The sequence below is a fragment of the Lissotriton vulgaris genome, chromosome 6 (assembly GCF_964263255.1).
Source record: "Lissotriton vulgaris chromosome 6, aLisVul1.2, whole genome shotgun sequence".
NCBI lineage: Eukaryota > Metazoa > Chordata > Amphibia > Caudata > Salamandridae > Lissotriton > Lissotriton vulgaris.
Genome location: NC_141694.1, coordinates 319,911,064 through 319,937,806, shown reverse-complemented (window position 1 = coordinate 319,937,806; position 26,743 = coordinate 319,911,064). Strand labels below are relative to the sequence as shown.

The 26,743-nt window shown below is 42.5% G+C and overlaps 1 protein-coding gene across 10 annotated transcripts in view; it reads left to right on the top strand.

Moving 5' to 3' along the window:
- Positions 1–26,743, top strand: part of HPCAL1 (hippocalcin like 1) — a 1,564,223-nt gene that overhangs the window by 79,501 nt on the left and 1,457,979 nt on the right. For 3 of the 10 annotated variants that reach the window (XM_086926344.1, XM_086926345.1, XM_086926348.1), the window contains exon 2: positions 6,318–6,400. The exons of the other annotated variants lie outside the window; for them this stretch is intronic. The gene's annotated coding sequence lies outside the window, so the exon portion shown is untranslated. The remainder of the gene's footprint in view (positions 1–6,317; positions 6,401–26,743) is intronic. 10 annotated transcript variants of the gene reach the window in all.

Genomic DNA, 26,743 nt, shown 5'->3' with positions numbered 1-26,743 from the left:
AACGATTGAATAAATAATATCATGATTGGTTCAGGCTAAAATGTTACAAAAGTTGAACATTAAAACCAATCAAATTGTAAATGTATAAATATACTTAAATAAATATCATGATTTTAACTAAAATTACATGATATGATGACATTCATGTCACTAAGCCATAATTTACTCAATTCATATATATACACACAGTGGACAACAAATATATATATATATATATATATATATATATATATATATATATATATATATATATATATATATATATATATATATATATATATATTTTTTTTTTTTTTATTGTACTAGCCACGTACTCTGTTCTGAACATCTGGTTTATCTTTCTTGGCTCCCTGTATGGAAAACAAAATAAAGGTGTTTCTGTATTCAGAGCCCCTTGACTGCCAAGTAGGCAGGGTGTGTTGAAATTACCTACATTTTATATCACTTGTTGAAAAACTGGTTTGAGTTTGTTCCATGATTAAGCAAATTACACTTGTTAAAACCTGCTGGATCAAATTTGTAGAAATAACACGCTTACTAATAGTAGTGGATTGTTAGATAATAAATATGTGCAATAATTCTTTAAAACTATAAAAAGATAAAAGTGAAATAAAGCGAGTCCACCTCAAACGAATAAACAGTATTACATGTTACCGAATAACTTGGGTGGTCTTAATTCACTTTTGTGAGTGAAACACATAGTAAACAACACTAATCAGGAAGTAGTGAGAAGCGTTGAGGAGTGAGGTGGAGGGCATAAAGGAAGAAGAGTAGTGTGCAGGGAAATGTTGTTGGAATACTCTATTGCCATGCAAAAACATTGTGCGGTGCATCACGTCTTAAATTATGCCACTGTCCTACTCATGATGGTTCCTGTAGCCATCATTTCCAAGCTAAACAAGTTTAAAAATGGGCAGTTGCATGTAGGTTTACACATTAGTTATTTAACAGTTATGTGATCCTGCATAAAAGCATGACTCACTTGGGTAAAGCCAGAATATGAGTGACTGTACAATATGCAGGACCTAGCCTGCCACACTATATTGAGCGTGGGATTTAAAGCCCTTGAAAAAGCAATGTGCACATATATTTACAAGGTTTTGTAATTTTATTCGAAAGCATCTACTATTCCAGTGGATGAGAAACTCCAGAAATCTACTAGTTCGGCAAAATAATTGATTGGTCCCATTTGCTATCAGGTCTCGACGTGACCGATTATGTCAGGTTTCTCATTATATTAGAACTCTGATATCGCCCACTATACAAAGCTCATAGATGGGATGTGGAATCTAACAAGTCTCTGATTAGACAACTTTCTGATTAGACTGGACTCTGAATATACTACAGATCTACTTATGTTGTATCTTTCAGTGTTCATAGGGTCTTTTTAGGGTTTTTCGAATCGTCTGTTTTTAAGTTTGTTTACTAATCATGATAGGACTTTCCATGTGTCAGCACTTTCATTATGCCGGAGGTCTGTTTATGCCGAAGGTTTAGATATATCATTGTTGAAATTGTACCTGTGCTGTCTTTCTTATCTTAGTTTGTGAGGAAGCAGGTCTCTGGTATATTTAAAGTAAAACCTAGGAGTTTTTTTTATAAAACATTTCTGTAAATAAATGGAAATTAAGCTTGTGTTCCACTGCCTAGATTGCCTCTTGAGGATCTAGAAGACAGCCCACACTTGATCTTAGCCACTTGACTATATTGTGTTATTCCCGGGAAAATCACTTTATTTCACTGTGCCTCACTTCTCATGTTTGTCATAATTGTGAGCACGCACCAAGCAACTATATCAATGACTGGATGTTGATATTTTGCAACTATATATAATATATCCACTGCAAGATCTTATCATGGTCAAAACCATGATGGACCAGATTCTCAAAGCTATATATGTGTGTGTGTGTGTAGGTTTGCCTTACGGTTGTATGACGATCCATCGTCCACAATATCATCGCAGGAGTTCTCATTGCGGCAATTACATCGCAAAGGCGGTCACACCGGCAATTTTCTCATCGCATGTTGTTGCGACGCAAATGCGGCCATGTAATTGGATCGCGTGTCACATCGGCGACTTCACATCGCGCGACATGACAACGCGATGTTTGAGCCCACACAGCTGAAAATTATGGTGAAATGTTAGCTGCTTTGTTTACCCACCGCACCGAGCGAAGTGACAAACCCAGCCCCGTGCAGATTGTTTCTGCAATGTACTTTATATGTTAGTTTCTGTAGCGATATCTTATGATTAGCTTTCTTTCTCTCCAAGGAGCGCGTCTTTGTATTAGAAAAATCATAAAACTGCATTCCTAGCTTTCTGGTCTTCTGTACAGTGTGGGGTGGGGTGGGGTACAGGGCGCGGTGACAGAGGGGCGGTGGCCTCTGTTTCACTCGTTTTTTGTGGCCTTCTGCCCTCTGTTTCCCTCGTATTTTGTGGCCTTCTGCCCTGTTTAACTCGTTTTCCCGTTGTTTTTTGTGCCCTTCTGCTCAGTTTCCCTCGTTTTCGTGCCCTTCTGCCCTCTGTTTCCCTCGTATTTTGTGGCCTTCTGCCCTGTTTCACTCGTTTTCCCCTTGTTTTTCGTGCCCTTCTGCTCAGTTTCCCTCGTTTTTCGTGCCCTTCGGCCCTCTGTTTCCCTCGTTTTTTGTGGCCTTCTGCCGTCGGTTTCCCTCTTTTTTTTGTGCCCTTCTGCCATAGTGTCCCACTTATTTTTCGTGCTGTTCTGCCCTGTTTCCCTCGTTTTCCGTGCCCTTCTGCCCCCCTCGTTTTTTGTGGCCTTCTGCCCGGTTTCACTTGTTTTCCTCTTGTTTTTTGTGCCCTTCTGCCCTCTGTTTCCCTCGTTTTCCGTGCCCTTCTGCCCTGTTTCCCTCGTTTTTGTGGCCTTCTGCCCTCATTTCCCACTTGTTTTTCGTGCCCTTCTGCCCTGTTTCCCTCATTTTCCGTGCTCTTCTGCCCTCTGTTTCCCTCTTTTTTTTTTTTTTTTTTTTTTTGTGCCCTTCTGCCCTCTGTTGCACAGACTGGGCCCTGTCAGTTGTTACCTCTGGGATTGTTAGTTTGCTCTCCAATATTACTACAGATATTGGGGAAAATGTTACTTACACGCAAATAAGGATAGCAGGAATATTCTAAAGAAATGCCGAAACAAACAGTATGACTCTATGATAAATTAATCAGGAAAAAGCAATTTAAGAAAGCCAAAGGTACTGAGCAATGTCTTATCAACACATCTTGTTGACACAATATGTGCACCTTGCACCTGTTTCTTAATAGTTTAGATTTGCAACTCGTTGTAACGGGTGTTCCCCAGGAAAAAGGCTTGGGGTATTACAAACCAGTTTATGGATGCGAGTAGGCAGAACAGAAACATGACTTTTCCCCATCCATGCATCCATCCAGCTGCCCACCCACCACACACATCATTATACGGTCCACCATCATGCACCCAATCACCCATCCACCGCCATGCACCCATCCACACTTTCCCCCAGCCATCCACCCAGCACCCATCCATCCATGCACCTAACCAGCCATCCACCCAGCACCCATCCAGCCATCCACCCAGCATCCACCCATCCATACAGCCATCCAACCATCCATACAGCCATCCATTCATCCATCCGCCATCCATTCATCCACCCATACATGCATCCATCCACACATCCATCCATGCATAGCCATCCACCCAGCACCCATCCATGCACCCATCCATGCATCCATCCATGCATCCATCCATGCAGCCATCCATACAGCCATCCATTCATCCATCCATTCATCCATCCATCCATTCATCCATCCATCCATCCATCAATCCATTCATCCATCCATCAATCCATTCATCCGCCATCCATTCATCCACCCATCCACCCATACAGCCATCCATCCATCCATCCACCCACCACACACTCATTATGCGGTCTGCCATCATGCACCCATTCACCCATCCGCCGCCATGCACCCATCCACACTTTTCCCCATCCATGCATCCATCCAGCACCCATTCATGCATCCACCCATCCATAGAGCCATCCATTCATCCACCCAGCCATCCATTCATCCACCCAGCCATCCATTCATCCACCCAGCCATCCATTCATCCACCCAGCCATCCATTCATCCACCCAGCCAGCCATTCATCCACCCAGCCAGCCATTCATCCACCCAGCCAGCCATTCAGCCAGCCATTCATCCATCCATCCACCCACCCACCACACACATATCCTTCCACCCATCCTTCATTCATGCATCCATCCACCCAGTAGTGACAGCCACAGTTTTTGGAAAATTGTCATCCATCCATCCATCCATCCATCCATCCACTCACCCAGCCACATTGACATATGGCCATTATAACATCAACCATCAGCCATCCATCCATCCATCCATCCATCCATCCATCCACCAACTCGCCATACACACATCCAGCCACCCAGCCACATTGACATATTGCCATTATAACATCAACCATCAGCCTTCCTTCCACCCATCCTTAATTCATGCATCCATCCACCCAGTAGTGATACATCCATCCACCCAGCCACCCATCAATATTGACATATGCGCCATTATAACACCCACCATCAGTCATCCTTCTACCCATCCTTAATTCATGCATCCATCCACCCAGTAGTGATACATCCATCCACCCAGCCACCCATCAATATTGACATATGCGCCATTATAACACCCACCATCAGCCATCCTTCCACCCATCCTTTAATTCATGCATTCATCCACCCAGTAGTGATAGCGATGGATGGATTGAGAGCACCAAAGTCGGCAGAGCTATCCGTTAGACCCCATCCTCTCACGGTCATCGATGCGATAATTGTAAGATATATAAAATAATAACAGCGTTTCTGTTGCGATTGTGTAGCCCAAAAAGATTGTAGCCAGCATCTCAGATTGTTGCATGCGTCGCATCTCAGACCCTTCCTGTTCTGCATTTTTATAAAGTTGGGCATGTACGTGACATTGTAATGGCATCATATTTTAAGTCGTCTCTGCCCGTTAATTGCATGCGATGTTTCTGTTGTGACAATGAAAAGCCCATTTTCTATTGCGTTGTAATGGCATCTTAACATTGCATGGGTTGTAATTGCATGCGATGTTAATGCCATCGCGCCGTTGTAGCATGCGGACTAAAAGGCTGCGATGTCAACTACCATGCGATGTAAAAGTCGCGGTGCGACAGCACCACGATGTATTTACATTGATGTAATGGGTGTTTCCCTTGGCTTACATTTTTTGACCTTGTAAAAAGGATTTACCTTGATAAAGACTTTCCTATAAGTAAAGCTGCTCACAGGTGTTTGGTGTGGGCTGACAGTATTATTCCAGGACTGGCATGCACTGTGATTTTGTAGACATCAGCAAACTTACACTTTCATGGGTATTCACGAATTTATCTTCAACCTTTGCAAAAGGTCATGAATTTACTTCGGTCAAGAGAAGAAGTAAAATATTTTCAAGGGTGGGAATGGGTTCGGAAACGCCCTTAAAAGAGAAAGCAGTCAATTTCTATTTCTCAACAGAGAAAAATATTTTCTCGGTGGAAAGAAAGGAGAAGAAAAGTTAATAAGTGCAGTTGCACTTGGTCGACACATTGTTGCAAGAGTAAATAGGTACATTTGTTGCAAAATGTTATAAATGTATCTCGGTATATGCCTGGAAGCTTGCAACTGTTGACTATCCCAGGTTTCTCAAGTAATTCTGTGAACTATTGTGTATGTTGGACAGTCCTATTTTTGTACCGAGGTAATGGCACAGACCTGCTGGTTCACATTTGCAACTTTGTAAAATGGCCTCCATTTTCTTTACATGCTGCATATTTTGGTTTTACATTGTCTTTCCATGATAAAATGTTGAAAATATTTAAAGCATCAAACACATTTTATCATGATCCCCTGGAGACCGTTTTTAAAACAGCACAATAGTTCAGCAAAACTTTTTGCAAGCGTTCACCTTTTTAATAAGGAAATGTATAGTGAGTACAATTTTATTTTAAAAGCAAATGATTCTTTTGAAACTGCTAATTGCAAGGAGGGAGTTGAGATGTTCTTTACAAACTCATTTTGATATTTAACGTTTTCAAGAGACTATGTGGGCTTTTGAGAACTCTTGCTATCTGCAGCACTTGCTAACTGATGGTTAAGGGCGGCTCATTGCACTTGCCAACCTCTAGAGATTTGAAAAGAACTAACTGTATTGCTTAAACGGCTCTGACCAAGAGCAGCATTTTAAGACAGTCAGTGCTAATTAAACGTGCAGCAGAAAGCAATCCTGATTTTCTTTCTTTTTTTTTGTTATCCCTACACAGATGACAAAAAATGAACAAAGAGCTATTATAATTCCAGTATTGACTCTACCTGCAATCAGTTATTCAAGAAGATAGGAAAGCAGGCAAGTTGGTTTTTTAGGCCTTTTTGGGATCTGGCATTATCTCTTGTCTCTAGAAGGACTGCATGTATTTGTGTGTAAGAGGGTACATAAAAAAGCCAGAAATTTAAATTTTGCAAAAATGTGTTACATTTTTATTTTGGAATCACTGTCTTTGATGGAAACCAGGCTTGTATTGCACTGTATTCATTTAAACACTCACCCAAATAGGACCCTAAAGCCTTAACGATGCACCTCGGCTTTCAATGACCTATTCTTATGGATATCATGGGTTACACCTCTCCTAAAGCACAATCTGGAGCTCTGCCTACATGAAAGTGACAAGCCCCTTGCCAATACCAAAATTAGATGCACTATACACATACAAATCGTTAACATAGTTGTGCAGAGCACTAGTGTTAATAGGAGTTATCATTTTCCAGGATAGTAGAGTTTATTTTATTCACCGTAGAAAGATGATGAGATGCCAAGTTAGCTGCAGAAAGATTCAAGGCTCTGACCTTCAATTTACTACAGTAGATACATTGCCCGCAAAAGCTACTTACTACCTAGCTATTACTGCCTGCCAAATGTATCTGCCCGTAGAGTTAGGGGTTTAAGACACTCATTGCAGTAATCTGTGTGTGTCCAGTAATGTTTAGTATATTACTTGCGAGAAAGCTGTGGTTGTGAAGCATTTCCTAGAGCGATCTGTATGTAATATGCTTAGTACCAGTTCGAGTAATAATGACATATTTTAGATTATTATTGTGCCTGCTTTAAAGCACTGTGTGTAATGTCAGCCCACATGGTCAAATCCTAATACTATACTACATTGGTTCTTTATGTGATCTGAAGGTGACCAGTTCCTATACTGGATTGTGTGCTTCTCTTCAAGTGTCTATACATCCACAAAGTTCACCTTACTGATCAATGCTGCTGGCTATACGGTGTTTTATAAATGCCCATTATTAGTGAAAGTATGCACAAACTCCTGCACACAGATGCTATATAACACGCATATTGAATGTGTTGAATTGGGATCTAGTTCTCATATGAAGATGGAATGCTGCATATTTCACAAAGCTCAGTTGCTGCTGCCTCCTCTTGTACTTCCGGTATGATCAAACATTTTATGTGAAATGTTTTGTGTTTTTCAGAGAGCATGTTAAGCTTTCACAATAGTATATATAATGCGGTAACTTGTGAGCAAAGTCTCAAATCCTGCTGAGAATGGAGGCGAGGTGGAAGCGAAAAGCAGTAAAGAGACAACTCTTGACAAAAGGCTTCACTAATTGCCTGTCAAGTGTTGCCATTTAAAAGGTATCTTGGACCCCTTCTACTTAAGTTTCATAATCACAGTTGTATTTTTATATTTACAATTAATATCTCTTTGAAATCCTGGGAACAGCATGACACATGGACAATGAGCAGAAATCCTGGAGTCCAATTCAGCACTAAAATCTGGTCAGTATGGTCTGATCTGGAGGGGTGGTGACCGTAAGAGATATATGTCCTGCTTTAGCTTCATATGGTCCTCCGCTCCATTAACTATACTGTTGCACCATAAACTAGCAGCCTGTGGAATTGTGCTGCAAAAGCCATCTTGCACAGTTGATGGAATAAGCTCGAAGATTAGCCTTTGACCGTAAACCATGTGGGCTTCAGGCAAGAGGATTTCTACAACCCTGTGTTCTAGAACAAGAGCCATTGGTCAGTGCCACGTGGCCTATTGTCTGTATTAATGGCAGAAGGAGAAATGGCAACTCATAACAGTAAAGGAAAGGGGGCAGTGCTGTTGCTGAACTAGCTGCTTATCCCGTGGTCATGTGACTGCCTCTATCCATTCGAACTAGTCTTACAGATGCACTCAACTAGATTTCTCTATAGCACAGGGATGCTCTGTAAACTCGAATTTATAGCCCAAAAATATTTAAATGTGAGAGCGTCAAATGCATGTCTCTCCTTTTTATAATATGTTCCCTGGGCAGTGTAAAACACCATTTAAACATTGTAAAAAGTAAACCAGAGTAAGTAGAAAATAAATATTAGCTTGTTACATGAAGAGGCAAGTTTTAAATCCTCATTGTTTTTTTTAACGGGTATAGAAGTACAAGCAATAGTTACGGTGACTTACTCCACCCCTTTCCTTCTCTCTGATTTTAACTGACTCTAGTATTTAACCAGTGTGCTGTGAATCCACTCCAGTTTGCTGCTTTTTAGTGCACGGCCCCCGTGTGTCCTGGTGTCACCTCTGTTGCTGCGAATCTCGCCGCCGCTCCTGCTGCCCTAAGGACCCTGTGTTGCTCCCTTGCTCTGTGCCCTCCTCTGCTTGGGCCTCCGTTTTGGTTTTTGTTACCTTTTTGTGTCTGTGCCACTTAACCCTTGCTGCTCTCCACTTGACCTTTTTCCCGCTCTGTGTCCCCCCCGATCCCTGCCGCTGCTCCGCCCACTTTTCCTTTCTGTTCTCGATCCCGCTCAACTTTCGCCTCCCCACTCCCGACTCCCAGCTGCTCCTCTCTCCCACATACGCGCAGCGGTCACGCCCAGCAGGCGCGACGATTGTGCGCCAAAGGCAAGCCCGTCCACGCCTGGACCGCGCCCAGCGCCAGAACCCTTGTAACTCACTGAAGCTAGCCCTCCCGATGGAAATACGACACCACCACCCTCCACGCACAACACCGGGCAACAGCCAGCCTGCTACCAAGCCACCCCGCAACGCACCCACGGAGCCTTCACCTGCCATGCCTGCAATTTCACCTGCACCTGCTCCTGCACCGCGCCCGCCAGAACAGACGCCATCAACAACCACCTCAAGTGCATCCTGCTCAACACCCGCTCCGTCCACAAGCATGCCGTTGAGCTCTGGGACCTCCTCAACACTACAGCACCGGGCGTCGCCTTCCTCATGGAAACCTGGATTAACGCCTCCTCGGCCCCCGACATCACCATAGCCATCCCGGACGGCTACAAGATCATCCAGAGAGACCGCGTCAACCAAGCCAGAGGTGGCATCGCCATAGTTCACAGAAATTCTATCCGCATCACGACCAACACCAACGACACCATCACCGCCCAGAGCACCTCCACTTCCAGATAAAAACTGACCCCAAGACCACTCTCTGAGGCACCCTCATCTACAGACCCCCGGGACCACGATCACAGTTCAGCAAAGCCATCGCAGACTTAATCAGCCCGTTTGCTCTTGCCTCCTCCGACTACATCCTCCTAGGGGACCTCAACTTCCACCTGGAGAACAACAAGTACAACAACACCACCACCGTGCTAGACAACCTCGCCAACCTCCGACTCAAACAACTGGTCAACACCCCCACCCACTACGCCGGCCACACGCTGGACACCGTCTTCTCCTCCAGCAACCACATCTCCTTCAGCCATACCACCGAACTTCACTGGACCGATCACAGCTGCTTCCATTTCAACTTCAGGAAAGTAACGACCCACCACCACCCGCAACAAGCCCCCCGAAGATGCTGGAGCAAGGTCACCAAGGACCAGCTCACCACCTCCTTGAGCCAATACCCACCCACCAACACTACGGACCCCAACGAAGCAGCCCGCAACCTCACACAGTGGATCACCGACTGCACTGATGCCCTTGCTCCACTGAAGAACCTGCCAAGCAACCACGACAGCAAGAAAGCCTCATGGTTCACCAACGACCTCAAAGACTCCAAGAAATCCTGCCGTGCCCTCAAGAAAACCTGGTGCCACAACTGTGGTTCTGTGATACTGAGGGTCTGGACGGAATGAAAGACGTTGCGGAATGGATGAAGCTCAGCCATCTGAAACTGAACTCAGACAAGACGGAAGTCCTCATCCTCGGCCCATCCATCTCTGCCTGGGACGACTCGTGATGGCCCCCTGCTCTGGGCACCCCCTAAGCCCACATGCCACGCAGGCAACCTGGGTTTCATCCTTGACTTCTCCCTCACGATGACCAGGCAAGTCAACGCCATTACTTCCTCCTGCTTTAACACCCTCTGCCTGCTCCTTAAGATCTTCCGCTGGGTCCCCACTGAAACCAGGAAGACTGTCACCCAGGTCCTCGTCACTAGCCGTCTGGACTACGGGAACGCCCTCTACGCCGGGACCACTGCCAAACTCCAGTTAAGACTCCAGCGCATACAGAACGCATCCGCATGACTCGTCCTGGACATCTCCCGACACAGCCACATCCCCGCCCACCTGAGGGACCTGCACTGGCTCCCCATCAGCAAGAGGATTACGTTCAGACTCCTCACCCACGCACACAAGGCTCTTCACGACATGGGCCCCGAATACCTCAACAACCGTCTCACGTTCTAAACACCTACCCGCCAGCTCCGCTCCGCCAGCCTCGCCCTCGCCACCGTCCCACGGATCCGCATAACCACCACCGGAGGAAGATCCTTCACCTACCTTGCGGCCAAGACATGGAACCCCCTCCCCACCCACCTACGACTAACCCAGGACAATCTCTCCTTCAGGAAGCACCTCATGACCTGGCTCTTCGAACAGTAGCGGCCCCCCTCACCCTCACAGCGCCTTGAGACCCTTGCGGGTGAGTAGCACGCTCTATAAATGGTATTGATTGATTGATTGAAAGAGAAAAATATTTTATTAATTTGCCTACAAACCATCTTGAACAGAAATTTTGTAAATAAGGACATTGACAGTATGTAGGACCTGATGTTTGAAATAGGCAAAATATTTATCTAATGTAATGAGTATTAAAGAGACTGTTGTGTGAGCGTGGACAGTGATGATGTACAAACATATCTAATTTAATGTGCTACACATGCAGTAATGTACACATAAACAAACTACCTACTTGACATTTTTCACATTTGATAAGTGTAAGAAATGTACTTATTGGTTAGGGGGTGGCCAACTCAGGCAACACCCATTATCCTTGTCAGAGTGAACCGCCAAAGTCACTATATGAGGCTGTGCTTAACCCTCTGGGATCATGGTACAAAATTAGTAACTTAGAGGCAATATGTAAAGCATTCATGCTGCACACAAATGGTAATTAAGTGAAAACAAAACACAAGAAAAATTCCAAATCAATTTAGAAAAAATAGAGCACATCTTAAGGAATACAATAATACCAGAACAACAATAATCCAATTAGTTAACCAGAGGTGTGAAATGTCAATGTTTTTAGTAAGGGTAGCACCTAAAAGCACAAAGCACCACCTGTGGTCATCTGTTCATGCTAGACTAGGGAAAATCACAAAGTTCAGGCTGACCGTGATAGAATGTAGGTCAGATACAGGGACCCGATTAGTCCCCCTAAAAGAGTTACCTTCTCAAAGTCCGGTCGGGCGACGCAGATGGTCGTTGCTGGAGCTTCACGTTGGCAGTCACCATGGCCATAATTCTATCGGCTGCCAATCCAAAATCATCACTTACTAAATGTAATAAGGTAACCTAGTGTTAGTCAATTGGAGAGATCAGCCTTACAAGAGTGCACCATGCCGTAAGAGCCTATAAGGGTGCATACCTTAGGGGTGACATATGTATTAATAAGGAAAGTTTATGCTTGACACAAGGTTTATTTTGCCAGGTCTAAATTGCAGTCTAAATCTGCATAGGATGCAGTGGCATGCCTGAGATAGTTTTTATAATGCTACTTTAGTGGGTGAAACAATGAGTGCTGCAGGCCCACTAGATGCATTCAACTTACAGGCCCTGGGTATATGTAGTAATATTAACTCTGGATTTAAAAGTATAATAAATGAGGCAATAGATGCAAGTTAATTTTACCATGTCTGAAGGGGAGAGCACAAGCACTTTTGCACTGGTTAGCAACGGTAAAATGCATTGAGTCCTAATGCTAAGAAACAAATAAATCAGTAAAACAGGAGTATTGAAAGCAAAAGACTTTGGGGGGAATACCGCACCAAAAATGTCAGGTCGAACAATAGCCGTATCCTTTAATAGCAATTCAATGGCACATTACTTGGAGTTTTTTGAGGCCATAGTACAAGCTGACCATTGCGTTTGGACATATTGTGACCTAACATATCTGTAAGAAATTGAGTTAGTGGTTGAGGGACTGAAGCCCTTCTCGGGCACCTACCACTATTCTTCTCCGGCTGAAATCAGAAGCAAGCCCTAAATTAACCTGTGCTCAACCCTAGGGTAGCTTGGCACAGAACAGTCGGGCTTAACCGACAATGAGTGCAACACTTCAAACTGTAATATAGTGGAAACATACTGCAAAAGGAGCCCGCAACAGAAACCGAAAGAGAGAGCAGTTTTTAATAAATACCACAATGACAAAAATTAAATCAGTAGAACCGGAGAAGGAGCACAGGCCGGTTAAAGGGACAAAGCTAGGCTCGCTGAACAGAGTACCTTACATCCAGATTTGAAGAGCGTTGCGTAGATCCGTATTGAAGATGAAGTGTGTCCGTTCCAAGATGCCGCAGAGCTGTGGTGCGAGATCCTGCTACGTCATCGAAGATTCTTTTGGCGAGGACTTGCGCTGTGAATTCCGGAGTCAGGAATACGTTGCTCAGTCGGGCGATGTGTCTGCTCCAAGAAGCTGTTAGATGGTGATGCAGAGTCCAGCATTGTCGTTAACTCTGCCATTGAGAGAAGTGAGGAGCCGCAGCATCAGCCTGCAATGTGATGTAATGTGGGTCTTTGTAGAGGTTCTGCCCCATGCAGCAGTGGTGGTGCGGTGATTCTGCTCAGGTTACACCACGCAGCAGAAGAGATGTCTAGGTTCTGCTGGAACCACAGAGACTGGTAGAGCATTTTAAGCCCACTTTCACAGGTCCAGGAAGGGGGAAGGGGCACTTGGCAGTTAAGACTCACATAGGGAAGAGTCCAGCTGCAGGATCAAGTTTTTTGGAGCCTTCTGTCCCTGAGCCTCAAGTCAGGAGCCAACTAGCTCTTGGAGTCACTTTAGTGTTCTGGGTTCAGGAGATGTAGGGCCAGTCCTTCTCCCCTCAAGGAGGAGATTAGCAGGCAGCATGTCAGCACAGCAAGGCAGGAGTCCAAGAGGGCAGCAGTCTCGCAGAGTGACAGTCCTTCAGCAGCTCAGCAGTCCTTCTTCCTGGCAGAGTATCCCCTCGTCCAGAAGTGTACTGAAGTGGTGTTGTCTCGCTTCCAGTATTTATACCCAGTTATGAAATGGGGAAGAAGCTTCTAAATGTTTCCCTTTGAAGTCCCCAGGCATCCTGCCTTCCCTGACCTGGCTCCAGACTAACTATATCTTGTATGCAGCCCTTTGTGTGGATGCAGGACACCAACTATGCAGGTGTAAGTGGGGCTGTGCCCTGCTCCTCCCTCCCATCCTGCAAGTGAAGGTCCTTCCAGGCACACCCAGGTTCCTATTATGTGTATTGTGTTGTATTGTAGTTGCATTTATATAGCGCTTACTACCCCTGCAAGGCATTGAATACCTTTTTTCAGTGAGTAGCATGCTACTTTGGAACCCATAAAGGATTAGTGGTGAATTAGTATAGTGAAATATGAAAGTAATTTGAGTGGTGGATATGTTAGTCTGTTATTTGGATTAAAAAGGATAGTGGAGGGATAGAAGAGTGAAGGATTTAGAACTTTTTTGTGTGGCTGTATAGGAGGAATACACAAAGGCCAACTTTCAGCTACACCCAGTAATAAGACCAGGCACACTACAGGCAATAAATGGATATGGCAGGAAAATGCAAACTTTCTAAAAATGTCATTTTAAGAATTTAAAATCAGTCATCCCCATAAGTCAGGATGTTAAATTAGGATTCCAGAGATACCAAACATGAACTTGTTACATATGCCCATTTGGAAATTACACTTAAAAAAGGTAATAAGGTAAATCAATGTTATCCTATGGGAATGATTGGCATTGCAGTGGTGAAAAATGAAGGTAAAGTTTTTCACTACCAGGAGATAAAAAACAAACTTAAAGACTCAAAGAACTTAAAAGCACATGTCCTACATTTTAAATACAGTGCTCCCCGCCCTCTGGCCAGTCCAAAACCTATCCTGTGATTTATATGTATTATCAGGAAGGTTTAGGCCTGACAAAAGGTTTATTTTGCCAGGTCAAAATGGCAGTTTAAAAACTGTACACACACAGACTACAGTGGCAGGCCAAGACATGTTTGTAAGGCTACTTAAGTGGGTGGCACACACATTGCTGCAGGCCAACTATTAGCATTTAATTTACATGCCCTGGGTACATGTAGTACCAGTTTACTTGGGACGTATATGTAAATGAAATATGCCAGTTAGGGCTGATCAAGTGTTACCATGTTTTAAGGAGGAATCAAATACACTTTAGCACTGGTTAGCAGTGGAAAAGTGTGCAGGGTCCTCTGGCCAGCACAAATGAGATCATCAAAAATTGAGGAGTAAGACCAAACATTTGGAGTAAGACCACCCTAAGTCTAACGGGTCTAACAATATTCAAACATAACTTAAGCTCATATAAAGCTGAAGGCTATATTGGGTGTTTGTTTCATAAGTAAATGGATAACTGTCAGGCTGGATGATCCCAGTATTCATATCATCAATCAAATATTGTGTTTCCACAGCCAGACACAGAAAATGATGTGGTTTGGTAACAATAAGGGACTCCTCATATGGCTTTCCTACTTGACCCTGTAATAATATATTCATGACAAAATTACATAATGTCAAGGTGCCTGTTGATACTTTGACTCAGTATGCAAGAAGAGTTTGATTGCATCGAATTTGTGTTATCTTGAAACCCAAAATTAAGTGTTACCACAGACCAGCTTTTTCCAAGTTGCTCTACTTTCTTCATATCTGAAATGCTAAATTTTCAAAATAGTCCAAGAAATTTCATATTCCACCCTGTTAGTCAATTAGTTTAACACACAGCGACGTCAGCAGTGCCTTGGAAACACTTAATTAAAAAAGCTGATAATCCAGAATTATGCTTTTTATACAAAATAAGCAATAGCAGTCTCCCACTGCCAGCCTGTCCAAAGAGGGCAACATCCACCATATCAAATAGGAAACCTATGTATTAAGGAAGAGTATAAATATATCATTCTAGCATGCAGACCTCAATCCTTAAACATTTGCAAGAACTGCCTTTTTATACGCCTGTGCTGCAGACCGGTAATCTTCAATTTCTCCCTATCAGTCAAAGAGAGTGATATGAAAAATGTTTGTATTAAAGTAATCCTACCAAGCAAGTGGTTGACCAGTGTGCCCGAAGAAATTGTAGGCTAATATCTTCCAGGGCATTTCCATGTAAATTCATTTAAAATATTTTTTTCTGATCTGTAGTCTCTTTGAACTAAACACATGGGATTCAGGTTTAGGATTACCTCAAACTCTTTTGGTTGTGTCCTCAACTGGATGAAATCCTACCTCAAACCGAGTGTAGAGTATCATATTTCCTCCATCCAGCTCGTCAGCATTTATCTTTTGAGTACATGTCCCTCAAGGCTCAGCAATTGCCCCTCCCCTTTAATGTATAATTTTACCCTGTTTCAGATCTTGTAAACTCCTTCAAGCGTATCTGCATGAATTAAGTAAGTGATACTAGATTGTCTGAAAACTGGAAAATCCTTTTGGCCTCAAGCCGTCTAGGCAAATGACTCCTGGCAATTGAACAGTGAATGCTAAAGAACCACTTTAACCTTAACTCCCCTAAAATGGAGATTCTCGCCTGTGTATTTTGGCAAGATTGTGACAGTGCTTCCACCTGGTCTTTGTTGATCTGACCTCCGCCAACCACATCAACCAAGGTGCTAAACACTGACCAGATCAAAAATTCAAAAGTTTTGCACCTAACCCAAATCAACACAGTGACTAGACACCTTCAACGGAATGAGAACACTATTACTTAGGTCTTTCTCACAGGCTAAAGTCCTACTTAGTCATGCTGTGGTCATACATTTATTACTCCCATTGGTGCTATATTGAACTTTCTAGACCAGTGGTTCATAACCTGTGGTCCAGGGACCCCTAGGAATCTGTGACGCCTACTCAGGGGGTCCGCGATTGCTAAGAAAACAGAATAATATTAACAGATTAATAAAGTTTAAGTAAATAAAGAAGAAATATGTAAACTTAAATGTAAACATTAGGTAAATGCGAAGGAATTTGCTATTGGAGTCTGAAAATTGAGTTGGTGATTTTGGAGTGATTTGTGGGAGCAGTGCAAAGACATCAAACAATATATTATGGTCAATAAGTGGCATCAGTTGAATTTAGAAATACGGCAACTTTTCCATTACAAAACATTTTCTAAATATATATTTGTCAACTAACTAGAATATTTCCTCATTTGTTAAGTGGTGTTTTTGTTTGATGAATGTTTGCCTCTCTATTTTTGCAAATTGCTTAAGCCAGGGTCACAGCTTCCAGTAATGCAGCAGTTGCCAGATTACAGAGTCTTAGTGGGGGTCTGTGGATTACAGTAATGATTGACTGGGGGTCCACAGAAGTCGGGGTTTCTGACATGGAAAGCCTGTCATAACGCGATATTGGGGGCCATTAGCAGGGCCTCTTAAACCCTGCAGCCTTCCGTTTGGGGCCGAGGGGGCACTTATGGTGCACCTCTGTGAATCCCTGCCACACGGTGGAGGGATTCATAAACTCCCATTTCTGTATGGAAACTTGTGCTATGGTTGGTTTCTGGCTGCAGCCCTCGCTCCCATAGGTAAATAGGAGTTTGCGACCTCACCATGTGCGGTTGCATTGTAATTAGGTATGTCGAACCGCTGACCGATGGTTGGGGCGGTTCCTATACCGATACAGTGACTTCTTAGTAAGGCCCTTTTGTGCGACAGGAAAGGCTAAATGTAATATGTCATTTTTTTCGGCAACACAACAAAATGTAAATACCTGTAAATGAAATGAAAACATTCAACAGTTTGGAAAGCTATAATAAAGCACATTTGTTTTGTAATTCTGAAGTGGGATGGAAACAAAAATGTTAATAGGGTCAGGTCAGAACTAATCAAGATGCTTTACTTGGTGATGCAAACTAATAAAACATACTCTTATCAGTAAAACTGTTTGTTTGTAAATGACAGTTCTCTGCTACATGTTGCATTAGTTATATTAAAACATTTCCAGCCTCATGTCAATTAAAGGTAGGTTGGTCACCAAAGTTTGACTTACTATAAAGTGGATTACGATTCTAAGGTTTTGGAAGTACTTTGTAGAGGAATGCTGCAATCCGGTCAACATAATGTAGTCTTTATTTGTGTAAAGCTTTTTGTATGTTACCCTTTGCTAAATAACTGGAGGCGAATCAACTTAATAAATAAGGGAAATAAATTATCTGACACTTTGGAAAGTTAGGCAGAAAACTGCTTTATTACTAAATGCACTGGGAAAAATTGCACGAGGCAGAAGCCACTTAAAAATACATTTGCATATGATTTCTTACTTTCTTTCACTATTTCCGAATTAGTCTGCTCGACTGTATAACATTGAGTATGTTGCTGTAACATAGCACTCTCTTGTCTTATGCAATAAGGTACTCCATTGTTTTGCTATAGCCGCAGGCAGTGGTTCTGTTTGAGAGGTATGCTGTTTTGACACATCCCAGGTAACAGTTGTGGATGTGTTGAAATGTGACATTTCTCTTAATTGTAGAAATGTGAGCTTGAATTCTAGAGGTATTGTACCTTGTTTCTAATATAACCAATGCTGCATGAATGTTCAGTGGTCTATGTGCTCATATGTTACCTTGCAAGCATTTAATGCAGGACACTGCTCATATGACTAGTTTTGCGACCTGAATTTTGTTTATAATCTGCAGCTGCATTACTCGTAGCACTGCTTTGCCAGAGCATATATATATTGTAAAGTGCTCAAGCTGGACAACACTTTGCATGTTTTTGGTGATTAAAATAGCCTGAACTTTGATGGTGTGATTATTTTTAACACTAAGAAAATCATTTAGGAACTACTTTTTTTTTTTTTACCTGCCCAAATTTGCTTTACTCATAATTGAGACAACTTTAACTTAGTGTGATTTGCCTGATAACGCCCGAACCCTTCAATTTGCATCCTGAAATGGAGTGTCTGTAAGCAGCAGGAAGGGGTGCATGTATTTGAATGGCTTTCGATGTAGTTGCAGACTTGCTTAGGGAGTTAAATGCGTTTTTAACTCGAGCCTAGTGGCAGCGCGCATGCACTGTTCGTACTTTGAGGCATGCTGTATTAGGGTATGCACTAGAAGCCATTCCCACTCTCCGCCCATATTTTTAATTGGTTTGTGCTATTATCCTTTGTGAACGCTGGCTTCCGATTCATTATGAGGCTTGTTACTCCCTCCTTGGTGCTGCCTTGTCTCCTCTAGTTGCCGCCTTAAGGACTGGACTTTTACTGGGGTTGTTACGTGCTCTGCTTTATAAGTTGATCAGCACTATTTTCCTTAATGCTCTTCCCCTATTCCACACACAACATCACAGAACGCCTACTACTGTATTTATTTTAATTACTATGCGGTCCACTTTAACTATAGTGGCTGCACTTACTCACTTTTAAATTTACGGCGCAGTCCACTTTCAGTTTAGGGGCCGCGCTTACTTAATTATTTTACAAGCGGCCGCTTTCACATTAGCAGCCGCGCTTATTTATTTTATTAAAATAATTGTGAGGGACAATTTTTAACTTCAGAAGCCGTGCGCAACGTTTGTTAATTAATGTATTTTTACTTTGTGTGAAAGCGAACCATATGCGCTTTCACTTTAATATTGTCCATGCCCCTTTCTTTAGACGCTGCTCACTGTAACCTGAATACCGTGAGCAGCGTCTAAATAAATGGGCGTGGCCAACATTAAAGTGCTTCGCAAAATGCCTTTTATATAATTGTTTGGTTTAAAACACAAAAATCAAAGGCATTGCCATTTGCAATGCCAATCGCTTAAATGATCGCAAAAGCGAGACCTATTGCATTGAAAATGTTTGTTGCTTGTGCTACAGTGGAAGTTTCTAAATCTGAATAAGAATTCCTTTAACATGTCAACTGAGTAATAGCAGAATTACTGTGTTGTAACTTATCTGAATTAGTTAGTCATTGTGAGAAATTGGATTGTTGGTTGGGGGGGTAGCGTGGCACAGGCCTAACTTAGAGGCAATGTGTAAAGTATTTATGTAGCGCTCAAACAGTAATAAACACAACACAGGAAAAAATCCAACACCAATTTAGAAAACTAGAGTAAAATGTAATAACTTATTTAACACCAAAGCGACAAAAAAACAGCAGAACAGGTGTTATGCAATTTAAAGGATTTAAGGTAAGTATAGCACCTACAAGCACAAAGCACCACTCAAGACTACCTGGTCTTGCGAGACCAAGTGAAAGTCACAAGTTCAGGCTGACTGCCATTAAGATCAGGCCAGATACAGGGACAGGGTTAGTTCTGAAGTCAGCATGAAGAGTTCTGTTCATGGTGGAGAAGGTCGCGAGGAGCAGGGAGAGTGTCTTGGATCATCATCGCTGTATCACGAAGAGCAGGCCAGGCATCACTGACAGTTGTCCCTGTAGCATGAAGATCCTGTCGGGCATTGCGGACAGTTGTTGCTAGAGATTTGCATTGGTGGTCACCATGGGCTATCAATGCTGTAGCGCAAAGTGCAGACCTAATATTGCTGGTAGTCGCTGGAGCTACATGTTGGAACTACATGTTGGCAGTTGGAAAGATCTTGGTGTGAACGGGGCTGTCTGCAAATCTAATGTAATGTAAATATGATTTATGAAGCGCAAATCATGCCAGAGGGCGTTTTGGCGCTATAGAAGTCTGATCTAAGGCAGCAGCAGTAATCACTACGGGTTAAGCAAGAGGGTAGGGTGCTTTATCAATCCTGAGTGAAAAGCTCGGTTTTTAAGGCTTTTCTGAAGCGGAGTAGGGAAGGAGCTGTTTTTAGAGTCCATGCCAGACTGTTCCATAGCATTGCAGTGGTCCTGTAAAAACTCTCCTCCCCCAGGTGGCCTTTTTAAATGGGGGGACCACCTTGTTCCTGGCAGAGCCTGAGCGTAGCGCTCTTGCTGGTATGTACTATTTAAGTTTTCTAATAAACTGGTCAGGCCCGAGTCCAAGCAGAGATTTAAATGCCAGACAGACAGCGATGCAAGTTCAAAGCCCTCTGTCTGGCAACCACAGCAGTTTTCTAATGGCTTCTCTCACCAATTCATATTTGGGAATTTTAAAGATGAAACGGGCAGCAGCGTTTTGTAAAATCTGGAGTCTATTCAGTGGACCTGATGCAAGACTAAGGCAGAGACTATTACAGTAGTCAATCCTTGTGAATACCATAGCCATGCTCACTGTTTTTAAAATTTCAAGGAGCAGGAATTTTTCGTTTTTTATATACTTTTTTTTTTTTATCAACCTCCTAGAGCAAAAGGATGCAGATGTAATTTTGTTGACTTGCTCTTTGAATTTCAGTTCACTGTACCATGAATCCTAGCTTCTTTACCTTGGTTGAGGGTGAGCCCAAAACCTGAGGATTTCTCAATTTCTTCCGAAGGAAGCTCAACTTATGCTACGCAAGGGTTCAGGACCTTGGAGGCACCTCTTGGGAATGAGGAACTCACACCGAGCAGAGGCCAGCAGCACTCAGGCCGGTCCCATTGTAGTTCCAGGCAAGTCCAGTTGCAGCAGGTCTGCTGGGCAGTTGCAGAGAGGCCTTTGGAGCTTGGTGTGTCCTTGTAGCTCAGAAAAGGAGGGAAGTCCTCTGACCCGTGGAGTCTCTTCAGCCTGGGAAGAAGGGGGCAGGTCCAGTCTTCTTTCTCAGACAGCATGGCAGTCCTCTGGCAGCAGGGCAGTCCTTCCGTAGGAGCCACAGGTCCAGGAGCGTAGTGAAGAGTGGGTTTGAGGGTCCCATTTGCATACCTGGGGCCTCCTTTGAATTGGAGGAATCTTCTGGAGTTTTACCCCCAGTGAAGTGTCTGGAATTTCCTGCCTCTGTCCTTGTTCCAGATCCTCTATTGTTATACTGTATCAAAGGAATACACAAAATCCATCTTCTAACTACACCTAGCCATGTGATTTAGGATGTACGCTGCAGACAACAGACGATTAAGACAAGAGAGTGTCAATGTTCTGAAAGTGGCATTGTTAGAATTTTGACTTAAAATCTAGCTATACCATTAAGGATGGGTTTACTCACAATTCCCCAGACATTAAACATGACATTCCTACTTTCTCCCCAAAAAATGTTATCACTTATTAAATGTAACATCCCTATGGCAGAGGTAGGCCTCTTTAATAGTGAAAAGGAATTAGAGTTTTTCAACTACCAAGATATGTACAAATTAAATGTACATATCCAACGTATTAAATACAATACATGATGCCCTAAGGGCTGTTTTGGGCCTAACATAGGGGTGCTCTATGTATTAAAATGGAATGTTTAGTTCTAGCAAAATCTTTATTTGTCCTGGTCAAAATGGCAGTTTAAAAATACACACAGAGACCGAAATGGCAGGCATAAGACATGTTTTAAAGAACTACTTAAGTGGATGGCACAATAAGTGCTGCAGGCCCACTAGTAGCAGTTTATTTACAGGCCCTGGGTACCTGTAGTACCACTTTACTTGGTGCTTATAAGTAAATTAAATGTGCCAATTGAGTGTGAGACAATTTTACCATGTTTAAAGGAGAGAGCAAAAGCACTTTTAGCACTGGTTAGCAGTAGTAAAGTGTGCAGTAAAGGGTAAAAGAAAAAATGTTTACGGGTGACCCTGCAGATGAGGGCCAATTCTGAGGAGTGCTCATGGAAATCTTTGCAAGTCGTAGATTTCCATGAGCTATTTTGCCAATACATGCTTGCTTCTGCAAATTATCCGCTCCTTGGTCAACTTTTACCAGACTAAGAGCTGTTAAATGCCACATCAAGTTTCATTTTCTTTGCCCCTTCATCTTTCCCAGAGAATTCTCATGTTCTTACTCCTTACCCTAACATTTGGATGGGGGACAGTGGTTTGGTTTAGTAAGATATAACTGTGGGCATAGATGTCCACAGATCCTGATTATGGGTATCTGGATTTGGCTTTTGTGTCCCAATTTAGCACAAAATGTGGGCATCATCTTTCACTCTGATTTTTCCTCCAAACTGCAAATCAATGCGGAGATGAAATAAATTGTGATAAAGTGTGTAAGTGTCCGCATTTTGAATATATGTAGGCGCACTTCATGACAGATCTAACAGTTTCTTCTATTCATCTGCTGCAACTAAAATGAGTACTTTTGCATTTCTTTCTAGGCATTGAACCAGTGTTGAACTAAGATGATTAGCATTAGCTCTACTTCTATCAGCCATTTACTTGAAAAGCCTCCTGTTGGATCTGACCTTGCCATATTTGCAGGGTCATCCCCAGATTTGTTTGCCTTCTGTTGCTGAACTTTTTTGTAGGCATTGGGAGTCTGTACACCTGACTTTATTACTGCTAAAGGGCTTCTGTTCTTGCTGTTAAACATGATAGAGTGGGCACCTACCTCATTGGAATAAATACTTTACTTGTAAGTCCATAGCAAAAGGTGCTACCTTTGCCCAGGGCCTGTAAATTAATTGTTACTAGTGGGACTGCAGCACTCATTGTGCCACCCACTAAAATTGCCTTTTAAAAATGTATTGGTTTTGCCCCAGCAGCCTGTAGTACAGTTCTAAAAGCCATTTTGACTTGGTGGTTCTGCCAGAACTATAGCTTTCTTTTTAGTACTTAAGTCACCTCTAAGGTAGGCCCTAAAAGTTTATAGGTCGGAGTGCATTACATTTGAAAAGTAGGGCAAGTGTACTTAACTTTTACATGTACTGACAGTGGAAAATTCTTCAAGTCACTTTTCACTGTTGTAAGGCCAGTCTCACCCATTGACGAACACTGTGTTACCTTATAACATTAGGTGTGGACTGGATGACTCAGAATGGGCAGTTCCCAGCCCCACATACATTTCAAAGGGCTTTGTCTCCTGTACACACAATAGAACTGGCACCAGGCCTGCCCTGCCTTTTGTCACCTCCCAAGACAATTTGGAACCAAGACCGGGGAAGACCTTTACAGAATTAGATGTGGGAGTAGGACAGGTAACCCCCTTCCCACAGAAAGTCTGGCACCACGTATAAATATTGGGCGTCCATAGCCACTTAACAGAACATGCCTGTACCTGTGGAAGTTACAGAAGGACTGCCCTGCTACAAGAAGACTGACCTGCTGCTTGAACCTCTACCTTGCATCAGAGGGTACTCCTTTTTCAGAAAAGCTGAAAATCCTGAAGTTTGAGATCGTTCGCATGAAGACTCTGTGGTCCTCAGTGACTGTTGATGCAAAGTTCCGGTGTTACCTAGTCTGTGCACCAATATCAACCTCTAATGATGACCGGTATCACGAGAACTACACTTCTTGTTACAGCCCTCAATGACCAGCAACACAAATCTGCAGCAAAGACTGTCTGCAACACCGGACCAGCTCTTCGCCTGATGACCAACTGTGATGCCCAGCCTGCTCTTCGTTCTCTAGTGACGTCCATCCACGATGCACAGCCTCCTCCTCGCAGCCTCTTCCAATGTGAATGGAACTCTTTACTTGGGGCTCAGAAGGTAACTTTCACTGGGACTTACCTGTTGCCTGTATATCTTCAATTCTACTGATTGGGTTTTTGTTCTGGTATCATTTTACACATTGATTCTAAGTTAAGCCTGACTGCTTTTGTGTCAAGCTACCAGAGTCGCGAGCACACGTTAATTTAGTGACTTTTGTAGTTCAACCTGACAATGATTTTGTTTGTTGCCTGAGTGGGGCTTCCACCCTCTCAGAAAATAATTCAATTTTTTACACCTGCATCTACAGGACTCCATAAACTGTTTGCTTAGAAGTAAGTCCTCACTTTTAAACATGCTTTGCACTACTAAGGACTACATTTTCACAAATTCAGTTTACACACTTTCTGTCCATGGAATCTTTATACACCAGCTACAAGTGACCTCTATAAAAAAAGAAAAAAGAAATTGGCAAAGCCAAAGGCGGCGTTAGGGATGTTTGGAAAAAGTCGAGAAATTATGTGTGTATTGCCCCAACTGTTCTAGAAAGAAACTCCATTATAAAGCAACATATTGGGCTACTGTAGTGTAGAAAATGGGACTAAGTTTAGTACATAGGGCAGGCTGGCTTTCAGCAGAGTTTCAAGAAGGTGATGGCCCCTCAGTGGAAGGCTTCAGCAGATGCTTCACAATGCAGATGACCATGATTCTGTTCTGAAGGAATTTCTGTGGATATAAGCAGTATTATGATGCCTGCTGGGCAGTTCAGGTTTTGTTTTGCATTTATCAAGACGAGGATCTACAACAGTGAGTCTAGGTGCATGATTTCAGATTCCCTTCATGAGATGGAAGCTGTGGGCTGCTCTTGCAGTCTACAATGTAGCAGCATCAAGTTGTAGGGAAGAACTGTAGTGGCAGATTACCTAGCTGTTGGTGAGTTCCAAGAATTCTGAGCCTCCACTGAATGAAGATGGCCCTGATTCTTGAGTGATCCTGTGATGTGCTGTGGGTGGATTCTGTGGAGAGGATGCACTCAAATAAAATGAAGATTGGTTGACAAATGGTAAAGGATTTTTTTTTTCTACAAGAGTCCTGACAGTAAAGACCCTAGACATGGGACCTGTAGCATAGAATAATCCACTAGAGTTGTAATAAGACAGAAAGAAACCATGATTATATCTACTTTGAGGCACATGTAGGGACACCACAAGGGGAATAGAAAACAAGGTGTCATCTTTGAGACAGCAATGGAAGAATACAAAAAAAGTATTACCATGATGGAAATCAGCATTGGGACTTTAATTACCCCATGATGACAGTTAAAAAGAATGTGGAAAGTTATGGCGATACACTAATGATGTACCAGAAGTTCAATGGTTGCGATTGCCAATCTCAAAAGTGAAACCTAAGAAAATCTTGATTCTAAATAATGCTGTCAACTTAAAATCAACATTTTTGAATGAGCTGGTATTTATAGGGTGTCACAGATTCTACAGTGACAGTGTTGTATGCATTATCCAACTCTAAGACCTTCATTCCCAGTTGCATGGTGCTCTTGGCCTAGTAAATTGCATGTGATATTACAACTACTTTTCTGTAAATATGCCCCAGTACCATTTAGTTATGAGACAGACCCCATGAAAGCGAGAATTACTGTGAGACCAACATTTATTTTCATTTGTAAATACACATGAAATTCTTATTTCTGTGGGATTTATCACATACATTCATCACCTGCTCTAGGTTGGTTTAGGTTGGAGTTACGGGGGAGGGGATTGGAGGAGGATGATAGGGAAGGGAAAGGTCTTTTCTGATGAGGGGGAATATTGTATGCTTTTGTCACAAAAAAAATACAGGGTCAGAGACTTAGCTGCTACTGCAGCTAAAGCATCATGTGATTTTACCATGTGAAATTGCAGCATGGTAAATCTAGTCTGCTTCTTTTGCACCCAGAAACACCGGGTGTGGAAAAACCGACCCACTTGGAATTAGTCAGAATGGCATCCGAGACGTAATTCTGCTCTGCCTGACTTGTAACAAAGGCCTAGTAGTGCTAATGTTAGAGGGATTGGCATAGATACAATGCTAACTGAACTAGGTGATGTTCTGTGGATGATGGTCTCTCCTTTTGATTGTACCTTTTGAGGAATTGATGATGGAAGACCTTCCAAACTGCTAACACTAATTGCCTTGCAAAACACCAAGCCTATATGAGTTAACATACTTTCTTAATTCTCTAAATGTGGAACTGACAAATCCCATCACACCTTTGTTCGTACACTGTGAGAAAATTTGCCAACATTTTTTTCAACTTATAACTATTTAGTACAGACATGATGCAGAATAAAAGCTGATCATGCTTTACACATCATATAAACCAATCTTGACAATGAAATCACAAATGTGCACATTGTACACATCTAGAAAAACGACACTGAAACTGAGAAAAGTTGAAGTAACAGCACCTTAAAAGTCTACGTGACTAGGTAGAAACAGTAGGATTAATCAAATAGTGAATTTTAAATGTTTAGTAATCGATTACTTTATATTCTTAAAGATATCATGAAATGTATGATGAAATTTAACATTTAAATTAACTTTGTTGTTGAGTGTCATAATAAACTCGACAATGGTGCAATTCCTGCATGTAATGTACTATATGATTGAAACTTTCAGTCGAAGTACCTAACAATATAAAGATCTTTTAATCATAGAAACAATTTTATTTTAATGATTTTTAAAAAAGCTTACATGTTGCTACTTTCTTAAATGGTGGTAGTAGGCCACAATGAGAGTTGAGCATTTCTGTCTAACAATCAAACACAACCTTATAAGATTCTCATATGATATGTTTGATTTATTTAAGTTCAATCA